Consider the following 11673-nt stretch of genomic DNA (forward strand, 5'->3'; position numbering starts at 1 on the left):
TCTAACTTATTTTATGAGGCCAGCATCACCCTGATACCTGAACCTGGCAGAGACACAACAAAAGCAAGAAAATTTCAGGCCAATATCCCTGACAAATATCGATACAAAAATCCTCAATAAATTACTGGCAAACTGAATCTAGAAGCACATCAAAAACTTATCCACTATGATCAACTTGGTTTCATCCCAGGGATGCAAGGCTGGTTTAACACTCTCAAATCAATAAACATAATCCATCACATAAATAGAACCAATGACAAAAAACACAGAACAATCTCAATAGATGCAGAAAAAGCCTTTGATAAAATTCAACGACCTTCATGCTAAAAACTCTCAAGAAGCTAGATATTGATGGAGCATATCCCAAAATAATAAGATCTCTTTGTGGCAAACGCATAGCCAATATCATACTGAATGGGCAAAAGCTGGAAGTATTCTCTTAGAAAACTGGCACAAGACAAGGATGCCCTGTCTCACCACTCTTATTCAACATAGTATTGGAAGTTCTGGCTAGGGCAATCAAACAAGAGAAAGAAATAAAGGGTATTCAAATAGGAAAAGAGGAAGTCAACTTGTGTCTGTTTGCAGATGACATGATTGTACATTTATAAATAAACTTTTTATGCTTTTTTCTTTATGAATTAGAGAAAAATATGGGAGAGTAACGTTTAAGATAATAAGAAAGAGGTAGGTACAAACTATTCAAAATACAAACCTCATTAGGGTTGAGCAAAAGTACACGTGGATCTTATTTTTAAGTCATAAAAGATGCACACCAGTTTCACAGAAGGCTCAGGGGCCTATTGCTATCTCTTCCTGTCTCCTGCCAGTCACAAGGGAGCCCTTTTTTCTTCCCCTGACCCTTATGATCTCTTCCTAGGGCTTTTGTGAACAAAGTGCTTCTATCCTTACGGAAGTGTCTCAGACCAGTTTGAGAATTTGGTGATTTAGAAATAAAACGGACAATATCATTTAGAAGTAGGGCTGGATCAAAGTTCCAGAAGACATGACCAGGGCACCAAACCGGGCCTCAAAGGGAAAGTGACAATGGAAAAGGCTACCTAGTAAGCTAATGCAGCTGGTCTTTCTAAGAGGGTTGAATATGAGCCCAAATCAAGGCAAAGATGGAGAGCACAATCAAGGCAAAGATGGATAACATGAGTAGGGATACTCAATAGGCCATGATGAATTCCTTCAGCACATCTGGGGAATTTGGGACCCCATTTGAAGTCATCAAATCTTGCCACTGTGAGTTACCTCTGTTAACTTTTGATTCTGCTGGTTGTGAAAAGCTTATTGTATCCAGAAAAGAAAGCTACAGGCTCCTCCTTTTCCAACTTTTTCACTAAGTCCTTACAGGGAAAAGAATACCCACTGGACACTGACTTTTCCTTGTATCACATACCTTAAAGAGACAGGGATGGGAAGAGCATGGAGCATGCATGTTGGACTCTAGCAAGACTGGGTTCCAGTCATACTACTTGCTTGCAATACGACTCTGAAACATTTGCTTCTATATTTTTGGCTAATTCTCCTTTTCAGCCAAATGAGAATAACATCTACTCTAGTTATTCTGAGTACTAGAGGTAATATACTACATGATTATCATATTGATGAGTGTCAACTCTAGGTTAACGTGGATGGAGAGATTAGACACAATGAAAAACCGAAATAAATGAAAAGAGATTACGTGTTAACAGGCTACAGAAAGAAGTCAGCACATTCAGGAACAGAGAAGAGAGACTGACATCTCTCAATTCCAGACAGAGTTATTTGTTTCTGGCTTACTGCTAGCGTGGCGTCAGCAGTAGGCATGCAGCTGAGGAGAACATGCAGCTGATGAGCTAGAAGGGGCTAGCTCGATCCTGCTGCCTGCCTCCACATGTAGGCTATGTACCTAAGACTTCACCGGTTCTATGCTTAGATTAATTGGGACGGGACAGGTACCACCTCCCCAGACTCTGAATCATAAGTTTTTTACCAACGGCCGCAGAAAAGGGGAACAGAACAGTGCCCTCGGGCACTATTATAGCCCTGACCTATGGGCTTGAACCTCTCTAGACCTGTTTCATACACTTTCCTTAACTCTAGCCGCCAAAATGGAATGAGAGTCAGTAACCCATGTGCCTCTGGTGTCTTGTAAATAGGCCCTTAGGCTCTACCTAGGTCTTGTTATACATCAACGTAGAGCACCTGTTACTGAGCAGGCATAAAATCATCATCGTCATCATCATCACTGTTATTATTTGTGACTCTTTTTTTCTTATTGCATGACCATTGGCCTCTTAGTTCACTCATCAATCAAATGTTTGTTGAGCATTTATTATACACTACATACCACACCCGGCACTGGTGATCTGCTGTTGAAAATATAGTTACAGCACCTGCCGTCATGAGCCTAAAAAGATCATTTAGGTGCAGTGTGATAATTGTCATAATGGAGGAATTACAGGCCATTTTGGAAAGACCTAAAAGAAACACTTAACTCAGATTTGGAAAAAGTTCCCAAAGAAAGAAGAGCCAAATTTAGAAACTGGACAGTTCTCTTATTCATTTATTCAATTATTTACCTTTACTCATTCAACAAATATTTATTAGGCAGAGCTTTCAAATAAAAATATACATGAGCCACATATGCAATTTATAATTTTCTAACAAATTCTAATGTGAAATTGGCCAATATTAATAAAAATAAAAAACAGGTAAAATTAATTTTGGTAACATATTTTTATCTAATCTATCCAAAATATTATTTTAACATGTAATCAACATAAAACTATTGCAACATTGTGTACTTTATTGTGCTCAGTCTTAAAATCAAGTGTGTATTTCATATGTACAGCACATTTCCATTCAGACTTGGCACATTTCACATGTCCAATAGCCACTTATGACTAGGGGCCTTCCACATCAGTGTAGTAGTTACCAGGCACTGTCCTAGGTGTTAGGGATACAGTAATGTGTGCAATAAACACAGTCCCTGTCCTAGTTGAGCATGTAAGTCACTCATGAGTAGTAGTTAGATAAGTACAAAGGGACTTGCAGAATGGGAGAGAAAGTTCTGATCAGAGAATCAATATGTGCCAAAGTCCAGAGGTGAAAGAGCATGGTGAGCTTTGGAATGGAATAAAGTCTCAGGGATAAAGAGGGAGGGCAAAGCAATTAGTGAAAGAAGAAGTGACAGAAGTAACTGGAAGTCAGCTAATAAGCACCCTTAATAATGAAGGCCTTTAAGCCATATTTAAAAATTTAGACTTGGTCTTAAAGCCAACGGGAGCACTAAAGGGTTTTCAGTAGGTGAGTGACTTAATCAGATTTGCACTTATGAGAGATGATTCTCCCTTTGTCGTGTAAATGGATTGAAGTAAGCCAAGATCAAAGGCGTGGAGATCATTTAGGCCACTTTCCCAATAAATGTGCTAAGAGATGATGTTGGCCTGAACTAACATTTCAGATAGATTAGAGGGTTGAGGAGAAGTGATGTGAGAGAGTGTTAGAGAATGCACAGGACTTGATGATTGGCAGATTATAATGAATGTTCACGGAAGGAGTCACTCATGATGTCCAGGCTTTTGGACATGTCTGAGATGTGCTGCCCAGATATTTACTGTGAGAAGTAGTACAGAAGAAGGGGCAAGTGGATGCTGCTGAGGATGGGAAGATGAGGAGGTTAAACCCAGCTTTGGACATGGTGAATTTAAATACAGGTGTACACTCAGAAGGTATAACTGAAGAAAGTTTAATAAAGAATCTTTTAACAAAGTTTTGTACTCAAAGGGCTAGTCAGGGTAAAAAGAAATCTACAGTGGCTAGTAAAGTGGTGTGATATCAGCAATGATCGAAATCCATTACCACTATCTATAGGTCTAAGATCAAAGAGAAGTGATGGTTTTCAGAGTTTAGTGTAGCAATGGGAAAGAGCCACCCAACAAGAGATGGGGCCATGGGTAGAGTATTGTGGACTTGTCAAAGCATAGGAAACTAGGGGAATAAAATCTCAACCCCTCTCCTCCCCTCCTCTGAGCACCTGCCACTGACTCTCACTAAACGCACCTAGAATTCAGAAGGCTGAGGAACCGGATTGATAAAATCCATAGAGTCGGTTTTCTAGGGCTAAGAGTAGAGAGAAGAGGGGTAAGGAGTGTGTCTGGGGGGACAAATAAAAATTAAACAGCTCAAAGTACCTACAAACCATTCAAATAGAAGTATATATAGGTTAGTGCCTATGTGGGTTTGGTACTCAAAGGGATAGTTTGGACTAAAACAGACAATATCTTAAAGTGGAAATGCAATCCATGAAAGTGGACGGTGTATCCTAGGAAGAGGGTGTAAAATTAGGTCAGAGCCCAGAGGACCACTAGTATCTATGGTAAGAACTCTTTCCTGAATGGAAATTATTTTTCCTCTGTTGCCCCTTGGAAGAATGATTAGGAGCCTGCATTGTGCTTTGGTCTGCTAATTTTTTTAAAAGGCCCTTTCGTGTTATGACTCACACTGCTTGCAAGTCATTGATTTCACAAAATTGGCCAGTCGGTGATTATTTTTAATGCTTTTTGCTGTACGGTTTTCAGGCTTTCCATCTTTATTATTTCTTTAAATGCCTAATAACCACCCCTGGGACCAACTGGCTTTCTGCTAATGATGTGTACATGCTGAATCTGTATTCCTTTTCTTTTTTCCTTTCTTCTTTTCTTTTAAAGATCTCATCATCTAGTTTCCCACTTCAAACTGGCAGGTAAACAGAAAGGGCATGGGTCTTCAGCCACGGGAACTCCCTAACAGAAAATGAAGGTAGAAAACATACACTTTGGGACACTAAAATACTATGAGAGATGCATATTTTATTGAAGAGAGGACGAAAACAGAAGGAATGACAGATAAGGGCAACTCTAAAAGCTTGTTGCCAACTGAATAAGATGCTGGAAGTTCAATGGGAAGTAGAGGCAAGAAATTTGTACAAAAGAAATGGCCTTTGGAGGTGAGATTGAGGGAATTTGCCATGAAAATAACTTAGCCCAAACCCTTTGCGTGTATTTTTGTGCTGGTGGGCAGTCCTAGCGTTGCTGCAATATTTGAACAGTAGATCCATAAATAATACTGAAAGCACAGTCTAGTCACCTGAGGGTGGAAAGATGACAACGCCCAAGGGAAGAAATCAGGGCCCAAGTTGGGTTTTTCAACAACTGTCTAGTGACCTGCAGGAAAGTGGGCATCACAGCCCAAGCAGAAGCCTAGTTAGTTAGGTTTACTATAATCGCTTGGTGGATATTAGAGAGTAAGGCTGTGGCCTGATGCTCACACAGATGCCTGGGCACCAGGTCACCATGGGCATGCTGAGTGTAAGTTTCCGTCTCATCTCTGAACTATTAAGGGCACAGTCTGGCAGCATACCAGAAGATTCATTACATTAGCAAGTGGAAATCATCTGTGGCCCTCATACCATCACTTCTTAAATTGTTGTCAATGCTGTAATAAAGATAAGTGGAGTGCAATGGGAGCACTACAGATTGCTACTAAGCCTGGTAGAACCTTGAAAGATCTGGAGGATTTGGTCTGGCACAGAAGTGAAGGGTTACAGGTGGAGTGATGACGTGTGGAACAGAATAGTAGTATGTGTGAGTATTGATGAGGAAAATTAGTCTTCATAAAAAACAGAACTTTGCATTATTTATGCTAGAAGTTAAAATCTTTAAAAAAATAAATCTTAATGTGGCTCTTCAATTGTTCAGTAATAAACTGTCACAACCTTGTTCAAACACATTGTGAGAATCTCATTAGCTTTCTTGCATTTGCTAACTCACAGCCAGATTATAAAGTCTACAATAATGGGAAGTTTAGGGACATGAGAGGGACATGGAATCCAGCCTTGAGGAGTCAGTGGAGGTTTCTCAGGAAAGTGACAGTCAAGGTAAATACAAAAGGTGAGTAAAAGGTAGCCAGGTGAAGATAATGGAGAGGCGATAGGGAAGAGTTTTCCAATCAAAAATGAGGTAGATATTATACATATTGTCAGTTCTTCTCTGTCCAAATGAATCAGGTCTGCTGCCATGTAACTTTACAGTGCCCCCTCACCCAGAGTCTAGCCATGTGACTTGCTTTGGCTAATGACGTGTTAATGGAAATGATGCAAGCAGAGGCATGAATGAGCAATTTTGCATTTCTGCTTGTCCTCTTCTCACACTCTTCCATTATCATGAGAACATGCCGAGGTAAGAATGCTGTAGGATGAGAGACATGAAGCCCAGCCTAGTTATTTCAGTCATCCAGCTGAGGGCATCTGAGATCAGCCAATCTTTAGACATGTGAGTAGGTCTAGCCTAGATCAGCAGAGCCACCTAGGCACCTACCTCAGAGGTATGACCGGTAAACCCTTATTGTTGCGTGCCATTAAGGTTTTGTGGTTGCTTGTTATGCAGCATTATTGTGGCAATAGGTAACTGACACAATAAGCATGACGCTCAAAAATGAATGAGGTACTTAAATCACTGAAAGGAGTACAAGCAGTAACCGTTCCTATTAGTTATTTTAATATATTGTCTCTGGACGTCTCTGAAACAGTTTAAAAACAGTTCCCATTGTATGGTCAATACCAGTAGAAGGACTATTGAAGAATCTGAGGCACTTTCTGATGTGGGTCCTATTGACTTTATAAAGGAAATTGAAGCTGACTTAGCACAGTCTTATAACCAAAGAGCTCAAGGTAGTGATGGAGGGACAGCTTGATAGATTACTTATTTAGTATCACTGAATAAAGGTTTATAAACAATCAATCTTATTCCCTTTTGTTATTTCTCCAAAATTAGAATACATCTTGATATTGCTGGGATTATCAGATTTGCCATTTAAACATAAAAATTCATCAAGTGACTGAGGCCTATGAAAAATAAGCCAAGTAATAACTTGCTTCTGTGTTTACACTTCTTCAAAATCGAAAATATGAACCTAATGACCTAGTCCAGTGGTTCTCTTGCTCTGGCGTGCATTAGAAATACCTAAAGGTCTTGTTAAGACAATATTGATGGACCTCATCCCCAGAGGTTCTTATTTAGGAGGTGTTCAGAAGTACCAAAAATTTGCGTTTCTAACAAGTTCCCAAGTGATGCTAGTTATGCTTGTTGATGATTGCACTTTGAGAACCACTGCCTCAGTAACTATAACAACTAATTGTGTGTCAGCTTGGCTAGACCACAGTACCCAGCTGCTTGGCCAAACATTGGTCTAGGTGCTGCTGTGAAGGTTTTTTTTTGTTTGTTTTTCCTCCATAACATGGGAGGGCCTCAGCCAATCGGTTGAAAGTCTTAAGAGCAAAGGCTGAGGTTTTCAGAAAAAGGAATTTTGCTTTAAGACGGCAACATAGATTTCCTGCCTAAGTTTCCAAACTACTGCTCTGCGCTTTGGACTTGGGATTGCAACAGCAACTCTTAACCTAAATTTCCAGTCTGCCAGCCTGTCCGACAAATTCAGCACTCACTAGCCCCACAGTCATGTACCTTCATTCCTTAAAGTTCCTAAAGATCAGTTTCTCCCATCTCTTTTCCCTTCTCCCTCCTCCTCTCCCTTCTACATACTCAGGTAAATAATTCAGGTGTATCTATCTATTCAGGTAAATTATTTCTCTTCTCTTTCTGTGTATATAGACTAGAGAGAGTGAGAGAGGAAACAGAGAGAGTAGGAGATTGTCTATTGGTTCTTTTCCTCAAGAGAACTGAATACAGTGATACTGCAACAAAGTGACAGAAAGAGAGAGAGAGAAAGAGGAAGGAAGGGAGGGAGGGAGGGAGGGAGGAAGGGAGGGAGGGAGGGAGGGAGGAAGGAAGGAAGGGAGGGAGGGAAGGAAGGAAGGAAGGAAGGAAGGGAGGGAGGGAGGGAGGAAGGGAGGGAGGGAGGGAGGAGGGAGGAAGGAAGGAAGGAAAAGAAAAGGAAAGATAAGAAAAAGCTAGAACTTTGCACCTTTGTCTCTTTATCCAGAATGTTTTTCCTTATTTTTTCACCATTTGAAAGCCTCTTTAGCCAGAATACCCATTTCAAATACCCCTTGTTGGATGAAACTTCCCTGACTCCCTCTAGACAGTTTCCTTCTTCTGTAGCCTGCATTAGGGTAGCATTATAAGCTCTTAACCACAGAGTATGATGCTCTAGAGGGCTGGGCATCATTTTAACCTTGTCAGCCTCATAAAATTCTTCATAAGTCCTGGCCCATAGCTGGCATTTCATAAATATTTTCAATGTATCAATGAGTGAATTAGTGACTTCTGTTTTTATTGAAATTTATTAATACATTGATAGACCATAAGGAACTACCAGTTAGTCCTAAGAAATGATATAAACGCAAATACCTATTTTTCACCTTACCAAAAACATATGACGACAATAGCTACCAGATAAATAGACTTTTACAGTGATAATTGAACACAGTACTCGATCTATGCATGGGCATCAGTTGTATAAATGTAAGTTCATTCATTAATTCCAATAAACATTTATTCAGAGCCTACTTCGTGGCTGGCACTGTGTCAGGTGATGTATACATTACTTATCATTCACTCTGGCACTTTTCCTTAATGTTCTTAAGAAATTTTAATGAGCACTATTAAGATAGTATATTTTCACACATCTAGTAAATTAGATGTTTTCCTTATATTTTAGAAATTAAAAGAAAATTAAGCAAATGGCACTAGAATTAGAAAGAATGAGCAATTCATTAGGCAGTAAGAATATTAACTAGAAATTGGGAATCTATTTCTTATTTTAATATGCACTTGAGCTTAATTGGCTAAGCTTTGAATATGGGGTGATGAGTTGAGTTGCTAATACAAATCACACACCTTTTATATACTTAATAAAATCCAAGAGTTGGAATGCATTTGTGTTGCAGACAATTTATCTGGAGGAGTCAGTGAGTTGGGTAATAGAAAGGGATAATAGGAAATCAGTGGCTGAGAAACCTATAAAGTAAATTAACGCGTACCTTACTTTATTAATTTATAACAATAATGTAATGGATAAATCAATGAGGAGTGCTTTGAGAGAAACAGATGGAGGGGAGAGTTCTTCCTTTTTGCAATTTGCAGGAATCATTTCCTCTGCAGAGGAAATGTTGGCCAGGGGTAAAGAATGTCTTGCTCTTGACAAAGAGGAGAAAAGTGTAACATAGCGGAATCTGTGAGTGTTCTGTTCATATCCCATGGGCCTTAGGACTTCAGAGAGCTTCTATTGACTTCCAATGCTAGTGTTTGAATCTCTTTGCCTGAGGACTTTTTCCCCAAAGCCTCTAGGCCGGCAGTGTTTGGAAAATAACTTATTCGCTGGTCCTCAGCAGCCCTCTGCCCATGGCTGAGAGGAGTTCGTATATTAACACCCCGGCTTCCTAGTTCCTTGGGTGATAATACTCTTAACCATTACTTTATGCGGTTTTCTAGAGTTTTCAGTCAGGATTCAGCTCATTTATTTATCCATACGTGAAGCTGGCTTGTGGTCTGCTTTCTCTTCCCTGTGTCACCTCTCCGCTTTCTTAGTAATGCTTCTTGCATCTCTCACAGAAGATGCTTGCACTTGAATCCTTGCTTGGGGTGGGCTTCCGGGAAAACCCTAAGACATGTACAAAAGCTGTTGACTTTTTGTGGCTGTTGTTCTTTGTCATTCCTGGGGAGGAGCCTGAGTTTTCAGGCTCAGTCCTGGCTTGGAAGTACTAGCTGCAGAATTCCATCAGCTGACACTGAAGGCTTCAGGGTTTGGAGGAGCTGGTGTTGGTAAGAATCTGCTTACAGGGGAGGATTTGGACAGAGGAAGGTGTTCTAAGACAGGTAGCTGAACTCTTCATTGCTGTTCTCTCTCCCCATCACGTGTGCCATGCAGCCTGCTTGTCAACATACACGTGTGGAAGACAGATTAGCACCACTTAGACTGAGCTTTGTTCATTTCCTACCGCCAGCCTACATTTGAGAGAGTAAACATTTGTCTTGGTAACACTAAAAGAGAGCATTTTTCTCCTTTTACTCCTGCATTGCCAGGCTTAATTAGCACTTTGCACAGACTTTATGATGCCTTTTGGCTATACTCTATCTCTGTTCCACTTTGAGAGGGATTGTTCTTTTTGAAAACTGTATGTTTCTGTGTGGAGGGAGTTTGTCTAATATGAATATGTCCCTTAGCCAGCATCTCCCACCGTAACTACTATACATAGTCTTACTCATCTCCTGCTTCCTCTCTTAAACCACAAGGGTCTATTCTGAAACTAGCAGTCAGAAAGGGCAGTTAAAATATACATCTGTTCTTGACCTTTTTCTATAAAACCCTCCAGTGGCATTCTTTCGCCATTCCTATAAAATCCAAACTCTGTCCTCATTTTACAAGGTCCCACTCTCTCATCTTCTTCAGATCTTTGCTGTTGGAAATAGGTGTTTGGTACTGGAAAGAAAAATCAGCACTGAGACAAAGGATTTTTTAGCAATGCAATTTTTACTTCCTGGGCTGCAGGAGGGGTACTCCCGGTAGCCATTGTGCCACCAGAGTACAAAGAACAAAGGGAATACACACAAATTTATTCCTTATGCATTTGGGGTTGTCCTCACTGCTGTGTCTGATTTCCATTGGCTGGAGCCAGACCTCAAAATCTAAACTAAAACCTGATTGGCTAACAACTTAAAACTTTTCTAAACAGGTAAAAGCAATGGAGAGCTGGGACATGCCGGTGAGGTGCAGCACAGATATTTTGGTTAAAGTACAAGGACATAGAATTTACTATGTGCTTGTAAGCACAGCATGTCTAACAGCTACATAGGATAAGGCTTAACAAAGTTATTAGCACACTCATTCTGTAAGAAGAAAGAAAACTTGAAAAGGACCTTCCTACATTTGCTCAAATGTCAACTTCTCAGAAAGGACTCTCTGGGCCTTGCTATTTGAAGTTGTGAGTTCATCCGTAGCATTCCCTGTCACTCTTCTCTGCTTTGTTATTTTTTTATAGCACTCATCACTGTGTTATTAACTGCATGTTTTGCTTCTTTGTTGATGATACCACTATTACAGTGTTTCCTTCATGTAGCAAAGCATATTTGGGATTCATTCATGTTGTATGTCTCTGTAATTCATTCCTTTGCATTGGTGGGTAGTTTTTCATTTTGTTGACATACCTAAGTGTATCCATTTTCCTGCTGAAAGACTTCTGGGTTGTTTCTAGTTTATGGGGCTTATAAATAAGTTTGCCATAAATATTTGTGTACAGGTTTTTGTGTGAATATATTTTTATTTCTCTTGGGTAAATACCTTGGAGTGAGATAACTAAGTCCTAGGATAAGTATATGTTTAAGTGGTTGTACCATTTTGCACTTTCACCAACAATGCATGAGAATAGTTTTAGTCCCAAATCTGTAGGTTTATGAGCATGAGGGGTTGGGGGTGAACTTCGAAAGAGTCCTTGAGACTCATTATTATATTTAATCAGAATTTCCAGGTGAGGCCCAAGTGCATGTCTTCCTTCCTTCCTTCCTTCCTTCCTTTGTCTCTCTCTCTTTCTTTCTCTCTATTTCCTTCCTTCCTTCCTTCTTTCTTTCCTTCCTTCGTCTCTCTCTCTTTCTTTCTTTCTCTCTATTTCCTTCCTTCCTTCCTTCTTTCTTTCCTTGTTTCTCTATCTCTCTTTCTCTCCCTCTCTCTTTCTTTCTTTCATCATAGAGC

The 11673-nt window shown here is 40.0% G+C and overlaps 1 protein-coding gene across 2 annotated transcripts in view; it reads left to right on the forward strand.

The window, feature by feature from the left end:
- LOC116537523 overlaps positions 1-11673 on the forward strand; it is a 618525-nt gene that overhangs the window by 230288 nt on the left and 376564 nt on the right. The gene's annotated exons all lie outside the window — the stretch shown is intronic.

Source organism: Sapajus apella, unplaced genomic scaffold (genome assembly GCF_009761245.1).
Source record: "Sapajus apella isolate SASKATOON/1434 unplaced genomic scaffold, GSC_monkey_1.0 scaffold4, whole genome shotgun sequence".
NCBI classification, from domain to species: domain Eukaryota; kingdom Metazoa; phylum Chordata; class Mammalia; order Primates; family Cebidae; genus Sapajus; species Sapajus apella.